Genomic DNA, 10,404 nt, shown 5'->3' with positions numbered 1-10,404 from the left:
GACAGTCTCCTCACCTTTGCTGATATTGATCATGAGGGATAAAAGTTATTTATTTTCCCACATTTCAATAACATTTCTTAACGCCTCTTTCCTTTAAAGAAACACTTCCGCAACTCTTCTATAGATTGAAAATGAAAGAGCAGTTCATATCTCTTGTTGAAATCCTTTTTAAAAGAGACCAGAGATGGAATGGTTCTATACCTTGCTTTGCTGGAAGGAAAGAAAGCTAATTTGCCTCTGGGAAAAATCAAAACCAGATTTTAGAGAGTAATCTCCATTTCTCTCTCCTCCCTAAAAACCCTGATGATGAGGCACAGTTGACTTCTCTTGCTCATTTTGCATTGACTAAGATTTGAGTGATAAGATTTTAGAAAACAAAAAATCTGCTTCTGGCCTACCAGTTTAAACAAATTAACTCATAGCCAGATAGAAAACATTAAAAAAATATATACCTCTTTGTTATATTTGTTTGTTTAAGGGGGCAATAAATAGAAGGACTTCCATTGTGAGGAGGAAATAAAACATCTTTGAAAATGAAGCTCAGTCCTTAGAGTGGAGATGTAAACCATGCTCGTGGACAAATGAATGGAGGAAGGTTTTTTGAAGAGACATTTTGTCACTTTATAAACAGGATGGATTATGTCTGTGCAATGCTGCAGTCATTCTACCAGGTCCCAGTGAACTGCAGTTTCTTTTCTTTTCCCAAAATTTCTCTTTTCTTATTTGAAAAATTGTTTTGGAAATTGGCTTCAAAGAAGAAGGACTGTGAATTTTTTGTAACAGAAGCATGATATTTCCAGTTGCTACTGAAGAGGGTATCTTCCGTGTAATGAGCCTCTAGGGTTCACTCAAGTTGCATTTCAATCATTTTTTGCAGCCATCCAGACCAGACTTCAGCTGCTGAATCTGCTTCATTTCTGGGTGTGAAAACATGTACAGATTAAATCCAAAGCTCTTCAGGAGAAAGCTGAAATGTCCTGAGTCATCCAGTGAGAGTTAACACCAGTCTCTTTTCAGAGACTTATTACCTCTGGCTCTGAGCTTCAAAACTGTAGCTTTTTTTCAACTACGATGTCTCAGCTGAGAGGGTCCAGAGCTGTGATCTTGTCAATAGAGGACAGGATGAAAGAAAATGCCCTTTGGCAGAGTTGGGCAAATCCTGGAAAATGGACTTCTTCCTACTTTGTGGAAAGAGCATTTTTAAGGGATTAAACATTCTTCATTTTCCACTTGGCACATGAAATTTGAATTCACAAGCTTTGTATTTTTCTTCATACCCATCCATGGGAGGGCATGCTCTATGTAATATCCAAAAACATATAAGTAAGGATGTCTGTGTGTATATGTATGTATGTGTGTGTGTATATATATATATATATAAACTGTAATTGCCTATTTCAGAAATCCAAATTAAAATTCATATCTACAGCAGTGATATTCATCATTTCACTCAGTCCAGTTTTGCAGTCAGTTAAAAACCTTTTTAATTAGTAGCTATCAGCAATCCTGTGAGTGGGTTGCTGAGTAAAGAAGGTTAATGCTGTATCAGAGGGGGAAGGGAGAGAACTTACTGTAGGAATTAGGACATTTTTCTAGATTTGATGAAATTGTGTTGGAGAGAAATCCACTGTGTCTTGATATTGACGTAATTGCATTGCATATGCTGAAACATCCCTCTGTAATGGGCTGATCCAAAGGGCAAGGATGGCCTGGTGGGGTTTGCCGAGATGCTCCGTCTATTCCCATGCCAGCAGAGCAGCCAGGAGGGGTGAATGGTTCCAGGGGTATTAGGAAGGATGCCAAGATCAGTCAGGGCTGGCAGGTTTCACTAGGACAGTTGCAATATTGTAGTAATACATCTGTCTGGGCATGGCTCTTGAGTCAGAAATGGAGAGTAAAAGTAATTCCCAAGGATACTGAACTAGGTCACTCCATCCCTGACTGTGACCCAAATTTCTCCCCTGAGAATGAAGCCTCATTTCATACCCCAGCCAAACAGTGTGAAGACAGGGCTGGAAACCATTCCAGTTCTCCTGTGTGTGAACTTCTGGTTGGAGCCCAGACTGGTTGTTGAGGCCACTGGCAGAGAGTGAAAGGGGGGAAAGGCATGTGGTTGTAGGGAGGGTGTTCAGACTGAACTGAGAGAGGCTGTGTCACAGGATTAAGGCAGCTATGCAAGCTTGCACAGGTATTTCCACTCGCGCTGTCCTCACACCTTCTCTGAGGGGAGGTTTCTGTCCTGGACACAAGGGCTGTTTGTACATTGCCATGCCCCACACACACTCACGGCCCCTGGCCACGTCTGCTTGCATGGACATGGCAGTTTGCACCGTGCCAGGTGTACCCTGGAGAAGGGAAGGAGCTGTGGAGCAGCGAACACCGGCTGGGATGGCTGTGGGAGCAGGCCCTGCAGGGCCCGGCCGGAGGCCATGCTGGGGACCAGGCCTGTGTCTCCTCTGTGCCCTGCTGGGCTCTGAGGCAGCTGGGCTGAGCCCTGCTGAGCTCTTTGGGTTGCAGCACTGCAGATCCCAAGGCTATATTCTGTAACCGTGGGATCTGGTCCATGATTGGGAAGCGTTCAAAATGTTGCTTGGGAAACACGGAAAATGGCTGCAGCAGGACGTGGGGTACGTCTTCCTGTGTCTTTGGCCAAGAAGACAAAACTGCTTCTGTCACAACGCCATGTGAAGCACCAAGGGTCACAATGGTGTTTTAAATAGGATAACCCAGTCAGTGGGGAGGTAGATGGTGCATGTACCACGTGCACAGCTGGCTTTGCAAAATCAAAAGCCTTTGGAAAGAGTAAGTAGGAAAGTATCAGTTGACCTGTGGAATGAAGGTGGACAATTGATAGATGTGCATTAAAATTGTTTAATGCAAAATGAAATAGCAATAAAAAAGGCCTTATATCTCTATCTATAACTCCCAGGCAGGCTTACATGGACAGTAAATAAAACAGTGTGCTTTTATGGAGTAAGGCCAAGATGCTGTCAAGGATCACATATCTTTTAGTCAAAAGTGATATAGGATTATGCGGTGTCTAAAGAGTAAAGGGACAACTACAGAGGGGAAATATCTGTAGAAGAATTGTTGGTTCTGACAGCTGTGTGTTTAAAGCACAAAATCCCACGAAACACCACCAAGAATTAGAGAGGAATGTGAGGCAATTCTTTAGAACAAAACAAAACAACAAAATGGGAAGCAAGTAAGTTGTGTCTACCATGTGCCTAAGAACAATAGTGCTGAGTCAAAACCTGCTGGATTTGGTTGGGAATGCTGTGGTTTAGCAAGCTCAACTGAGTTGAACTGGAATGCTCTTTTTGTCTTTCAAAAAGCCTGTAAAGGCTGGCAGGGATCTGGTCAGCTGTTCAAGCCCTGCTGAAGAGCCCTCAGAGTTCAGTTTTTATTTCTGGTTATGGGCCCAGTAAATAAATTAAGGGTCAGGCAGGTTGTGTTTGAGCAGTGTGTGGAATGGGTTTATTCAGCATGGAAGAAAAACGTTTGTTGCCTCAGAAAGATGTGTCCTTGTGCACTCTTCTGAAGCAGGGGATTGCTGCATAAATAGGAATGTGAGCAGCAGTTTGGGGAATTATTTCATGCTTGTGACGTTACACAGACTAGTTTAGCTCTTTGTTTAAGGGCTCATGTCCAAATTGATTCAGGTCCAAGTAGGAGCTTTGGTCTTGCACCTTGCTCCCTCTCTTCTTGCCAGCACTGATATTTGCATGGTCATGTCAGGAGCCAGTTCAGGGAACTAAACTTCTTAAAGACCTCAGCTTTTTCTGCAGAGTTGCTTTTTAGCTGATTTGACTCCTTGAGCCAGCTCAGAGTAGGATCATAGCAAGGACTGGTACTGGCTCACAACATCTTGCTGGAATTTGTGGCTGGGGTGAGAAGTAAATTGCAGGACTTGGATTGGTTGAGCTCTTGGGGAACCTCAACTTACAGCAACTTATCCTCCTGCTCCACTGCATCCACTCATAAACCTTCAGTCCCCTTGAATATTTTATATATTCCCTTGGATTTATTTATAAATTTATATATTTTATATTTTATGTTTACCTGACTGCAGACTGTGTAACTGGACTCCTGCACCCATCAGCACATGTCCATTTGGGTCTGTGAAATGCTGTGAGTTCCCAGCTTGGAAGGCTTAAATCTCACCACCCTGATGTCTCCCTCTCAGGTCAAGAAAACAGGGGCATATAAGGAGGTATAAAGACTCCCTGCCATGTAACTGAGTTAATTCTGACTTGTTTTGGGCACATCTTGGGAAGAAAAATGGATTGGTGCCAATGTCTTGGCCTCTTCCAATGCTGGTGAATCTTAAGATCATCACTTATCCTCTGGGCATAAGCAGGCTATGCAGTCACATCCATTTAATGTTAGAAGGTATCTATCTATGTATGAAAAGAAATAGACCTCGGGATAATGATTTGGTTGTATCTTCTTTATGGGGCCCCAACAGAAATGTGCACTTTGGTAGAACTGGTAGAGAACAGGGCTTCAGAGCATGGTCTCAAACGGTGTCCCCTGGTAACTTGCCTTGCCAAACAACAACATCTCCTTCAGTTCAAAGAAAGTCAAAATATTTTCAAAGTTTGGTATGTAAGAAACAGTTGCAGTTGCTGCAGAGATAGTCAGCAATTGTGTCTCAGTGTGGGAAGTAGCCTGTGAAATCAGGAGAGGTGGGGAAAAGTCCCAATGTACACTTTCTCTCTTGAGTGTGGGTTCCACATTTTGTGAAGGCCTGAGACTTTGACTGTAATTTCACCTTTTCTGACAGTTTGACTTCTGTTTGCCAGCCATTGTCATTATTTTGTGCCTCCATCACTCATCAGTTTGCCATAGCAATTTCTGATAACTCTATTCCAGCTTAGATGTTTTGACTTCTAATGGCTTCCTTAATGTTTCCTTGGTGTTCCTCTGCTGCTGGGTATGGAATGCAGGATTTTTTTTACCCCCCAGAATGAGGCTGTATTTACCTGTAGGTTGAAAAAATGAACATTGTATTTCAAGGCAGTAGCACCTAGCAGTGAAGAAAGTAAGTGGTGCTTTTCACTTAGCCTGTTTTTTTTCACCAAGAGCAGACAAGTGACTATTCCAATAATTAAAAAGAATATACCTGGAGAATAAGATGCATAATGAGTGCCCAGATGCTGAAACTTCAGCTCTCTGATTATGTTTTTGGTCTCCACAGATCTAAAATGCAGAAGCCAAGTTCCAGTTTAGAGCTGCTGCTTTCTGATGGTATCAGTACTAGTTAAAGAACATAATAATAATAATAATAATAATAATAATAATAATAATAATAATAATAATAATAATAATAATAATATTTCCATTGCATACCTCAAAGTGACACCTAACAGGAGGAAGATAGGAAAGAAATAAATACTGAAATGGGATAGCATGAATTTTATGTGATTTACCCATGGTCAGAGTGAAAACAGTGACCTGCTAAGTGTTTTGAGTTTTAATATACCTGAAGAGGGGAGACAATTATTAATTACTCCCACTATGGAGCTATCTATGGCTGGTTTTGGTCATATGGAAATATGTAGCTTCTATTCCCAAGGGTGATGGGACAAAATCTAGAGTAGCTGTACTCCTCGATGTATGAGTAAACTGGCTGTATTTCTCTCTTATTCAGAGGGTATTCATCTTGCTTTTTAATCTTAGAGTATAAGCATGGCTGAATCTCAGAGAAAAGGCTTGAAAAAAGCCAGTAAATTTCTTTTTCTTGTTATACTGCTTTGGTCACCCTTTTATGAATAAAATGGCACGGCCAAGCGTGAAGTAACAAAGGAATTGTAAGCAGTGGCCAGCATGTGGGAAGTCAAAACTATCTACAGCTGAAAACGTTCTTATTAGAAATGAAGGGCAAACAGGAATATAATTTATTATTGCCTCTCTATGTGGCTTCAGAGATCACATAATCCAAAGTAAAAAATGGCATGCATATGTTCCCTAAGATATTCTTCACCATAGAGGGGCTATATATCAAAACCTTATTTCCTGGTAATGAATTTTAAATAAGTGCCCAGGGCATCAGGTCACTGATGTTTCCACTTTACAAACTGGGTGGGCTATGAAAGCCCCTAGAGCCCTTCAAAGGCGCCTTAAAAAAAGATCCCAAGCTTTAACTGACCAAACTTTTCAAGAAAAATACCTGAAACAATTAGGAGAATGAAAACCAGGAGGTCAGATTACTTGGCCCATGGCTGAGGATTTACATAAATAGGCCTAACCTTTGACTTGAAAATAAAAGGTAAGTACAGAGCCCTGACAGAACAGCAGGTCATTGGTATTTACTCTGTAAAGTACTGCCTCTGATGCTATGACAAAAATGCCAGGAATTCCACTGATCACTGTGTGCTGATAGGGCTCAAAGGTATGCAGGCAGCTAACAGAAACCCAGCCTACCTGACTGATCGAAACTGCATTACTCCCACGCATTTATAACCCGCAATCTGCAAGCGTGGGAAAGCGTGCAAGGCCTCAGACTAATTCCTCAGGAAGAAAAGAAAGGAGAAAGTTTCTGTCCTTAAACACTTTTTTTTTTTAATGATAGTTTGGACAATATATAATAAAATTAACAAAAATTCTCTGAGCGAGCCTCTTGAGGTGTATTCTTCATAGAGTGTGCTGCTGTTCAAGAGACTCCAGAGCTGGTGTTGCCCATGCATGCTGAGATTGGTACCACACTCAGCATCTTGGGACTTTGTCAAAGATGAGCTGTGCTTCAAGTGTTGAGCTGGTAACCAGCTGTAGGAAGCCAGTCCCTGGCTTAACTGTGGAAACTCTAGACAGCAAACCTGCAGGAGAAATGCCATGCTATGTGTTTGTGCTACCTTTTGTCAAGCAATGGCTGTGTGCTCACAGGTGAGAGAGGGAAAGGTGAGCAACACAAATAATTTTCAGGTTTCTTTACAATTTCAAAGATGCTTTAGATAATTTTTTCTTTTCTACATGGATAGCAAAGAAAGGAGGACCCCTGTGAAAGTGGGAACAATAAGGGCAGAATTTTTATGTTCATGTTTTATAGAGAGATATTTGGTTTCCTGTTCCAGTTTGAGGCACAAGCACACACCAAGTATCCTGCAGGCTGTTTCAAACTTGTTTTGCTAATTAATCAAAAGTGATCCATTACAAAAAACCTGCAGGAATGTCAGAGATGGATGCTTCTGCTCTACTGTTTTTGACTTGCTTGTTGCAACAGAGGGGGAAGCTGTTAGTGCCTGTCTAGTAAATTATTGAAGGATGGTGTAAGAGAGCCTGCCGCCTTCCTCTTGAAGGGCCAGGGAGCCTGGGGCTAGCCAGCCACATGCTGCTTTCCCTGTCTGCTAGACCACTGTGGGGTTTTGGAGGGAGGTGGAGGAACACCCCACAGCTCAGTATTGATCACAGAAGACAGGCTGGCCCCATGCCCTGGGCACTGCCTGGCCAAGCTGTGGGATTGGAAAGCTGGGCAGGCAGAGCTGAAGCAGAAGGAGACATTGGCCACCTGAGGATGGTCAATCAGGGTATTCCAGGACCCATGTCTGACCAGTGTGGCCAGGGTACCACTGGGCACAACTTCCTTTCCTTTGTGGCCAACAGGCATGAACTCAAAGGGTAGTTAAAACCCTTTGAGGGACATCCAGTCTGGAGGGTGTTTGTGGTAACTACAGCCCCTTTGTTGTTAGTCCTGGTGCCTCCCCTCACCAACCTCAAGTACCTCCTCCAGTGGACCCTACTGGCCATGGTCTCCCTGGACAGAGCACTAGCCAAATGGCCCCTCTTCTGAACCAAATCTGTGATCCCCTCATGCTAAGAAGGCTGCACAGCTTTGGTGTCCGTGTGTAGGCGTGCTGTGCTGGCACTGTGTCACTGTGTCAGTGGTGCACTAGGCTTGGCGGCCACAGGGCAGAGGTGTTACCTACTCAGTACCTGCACTGTGCTGCCATGTGCTCCATCTCTTGCATGCTGAGCTGGGTTCCCTACCCTGCTCTCATCATCTGCTTCTGTTTGGTAAGCTAAGTTAAGGGCTGCATCCTTTGTGGAGTGATATCCCTGCACAGTCCACTCAGAGACTGCTCTTGAGTGCTCTCATACTAGATTTTGGCCAGAGAGATAGATTTTGTGGAATGCTGAGCTCTGTACCCTTACCTTGACCAGTGGAGCAGCAGACTGGCTGTACTCTTCTTCTGAGTCTCTTTTTACTAAAAGTGTCCAGTATGTAAATCCTCTTATCCAATTTTGCCATCCAAAACCTCTTCCGGCTTCCTGTGAAATGCCTAAGGGCAGAATTGAATTCATCTTTATGTGATCTCTGATGGTAGGCGGCTTTTTCTTAATGGTGCTTGTGCCACTCTATTCTTGCAAAACCACAGGAAAATATTTAGTATGACAGGACTTTCAAACATTATGCTGCCATCTGCTTTCTTCAGATAATTATTTACTTTTTTCAGGATCACTGTTAAATGTGACATTCACCCTGACATTCCCTAGTGGCTGCTCAGTTCATGCACATGTCCTTCAGTCTCTACCTAATGGAGCAATTCACCTTTCCAGCCCCTCTTTTAGCTTCTGCCTTGGAGTTAGAACTAAACTTTCACTCCCTACAAGAGCTGAATGGAACTTTTTGGGAGAGAATGTTGGGGTTGAACCCTGTCACTATCAACCCCTTCAGTCTCCACCAATGTTGTTTTGCCCTAGACCAATAAGTCCCTCTCTCAGCAGATAAAAGCAAGAATTTCATAAAATTTTAACCCCAGGGAGACTTTTTCTTCCCCAGCTCTGTATTGGTTGAACATGTTACTCATTCCTCCACTCATCCACTTCCTGTGCTGCCTAATTAAGGTAAGACACTGGCCCTGTAAAACCCAGATCAGCCCAGCTTGCCTTCTTTTGCCTATAGATTTTCCCTCAGACTTAGCAAGACTACAATCTAGACCAGAGATTTGGGTACCTACATTCAACTGGAGAGTAGGATGCTCCTTTTTTTGCTTAGGTTGATTTTCTGTTCTGCTCCAGGCACAATGTTGTCTCCAGTTTTGTCAGAGGACTCCCTTGAGTGGTATCCCCTGGGTTGCTCAGCACATGCTCTCCACACATTTGTAAACTCCTCCAGTGCCCTCAGTGTAGCTCAGGCTCGTTAGGTTGCTTCCCACTGCACAGAAGAGCTATTTCATATATTCACTCATAGCTGGAAAGCATAAACATTCAGAAGCAAAACATCACTCAAAATCATAAGGATGGAAGGCTGCAGTTGTAAAATCTTGTGTGGAGAAGCCCATTTTCTCTTGTGAAGAGCTCTCAGGCACCATATCAAGCTTGTGTTTTGCTAGAGGAGGCATCAGCTGAAACAGCAGCAGCCAAAAGGCATTGATTTGTTTCATTTATTTTTAACTTTCCTATTGAAATGCCTGAGGGGAAAAAAAAAAGGGAAAATCATTCCCTTGGAGAAGCTTCAGCTCTGTGAAAGATACCTGCTGCAATCTAGAAACAAGCTTGTTCAGGGAACAGGCCAAGCACTGCCCAGGGGGCTGCAGTTTGTTCTTTCCTAATCTATTTATTTTAACCATGAGCACATCCACCTCTTTCAAGGGCTGTTGCCATGGGTTGGTTTGGGGTGGGTTTTTCGGTTTTTGGTTTGGGGTGGGCTTTTTTTTTTTTTGGTTTTTTTTTGGTTTTTTTTTTTTTTTTGGTTTTTTTTTTGGTTTTTTTTTTTTTTTTTTTTTTTGTTTTTTGTGGAGAACTGAAGAGACTCCAGCCATGGGGGTGGAACGAGTGAGAGCAGGGAGAGCCTGAGCCTGGGCAGCCTGGGCTGCGTCAGCCAGCCGGTCACAAGGATGTCTGTCATGTGCTGCTGCTCCTCACACAAAGATCCCTTTCTTTCTGTGCCTGGTGGCTTCTCCATCAATGAGAGGACCTTGTCCTACGAACAGATATCAAACGCCCGTAATTGCAGTGTCACTGATAAAACATGACTTCTTTACCAATTTGTGTGAGCACTTTGACCTCCTGCCTCAGTGCAGCAGACTTCGAAGATTCTTTTTTGTCTCTGGCTCTTTTGAAGGCTGTGCTGGAAATACTGTAGGAAAGTTTCTTTGGGGAGTATTTTTGGAGTATTTTTGATCCATCTCAAGTAAAAAGCTAAGCTGGTGCACTTCAGTCAAAATTGTACTGAATTGTCTGGAGTGATTGCCATCTCTAAAAAGTAAAATGAATTTCAGGTTATAGTTTATTTTTGCTTAAATTTAGAACTGCTTTTGCATGAATAACTAGTATTCTGTATTTTCAACAAAATGAGAGCGAAATTTCTGCTCCACACAGCTTCCATTCCTAAAAAAAAGTGAAAAACTTAAGAAGGTTGAAAAGAAAAAAAAAATTTCTTGCTGAATAGCATGGCTGAGCAGC

At 42.7% G+C, this 10,404-nt stretch overlaps 1 long non-coding RNA gene across 3 annotated transcripts; it reads right to left on the bottom strand.

The window, feature by feature from the left end:
* Positions 1 to 2,764: 2,764 nt before the first annotated feature.
* On the bottom strand, positions 2,765 to 9,488 carry LOC108961931 (uncharacterized). 3 transcript variants are annotated; one of them, XR_007779036.1, is made up of 4 exons: positions 8,958 to 9,488; positions 8,152 to 8,279; positions 5,126 to 5,259; positions 2,765 to 4,985 (listed from the first exon to the last, which is right to left on the bottom strand). It is a non-coding gene; the product is annotated as an uncharacterized LOC108961931 (long non-coding RNA). The 3 variants fall into 3 exon arrangements; XR_001990344.3 differs by lacking the exon at positions 5,126 to 5,259; XR_001990345.3 differs by lacking the exons at positions 2,765 to 4,985; positions 5,126 to 5,259 and adding an exon at positions 6,584 to 6,818.
* Between the last annotated feature and the right edge of the window lie 916 nt (positions 9,489 to 10,404).

This window comes from Serinus canaria, chromosome 1 (assembly GCF_022539315.1).
Source record: "Serinus canaria isolate serCan28SL12 chromosome 1, serCan2020, whole genome shotgun sequence".
Taxonomy (NCBI): domain Eukaryota; kingdom Metazoa; phylum Chordata; class Aves; order Passeriformes; family Fringillidae; genus Serinus; species Serinus canaria.
Note: the sequence above shows the minus strand (reverse complement) of the source record. Positions and strands in the feature narration are given on the sequence as shown.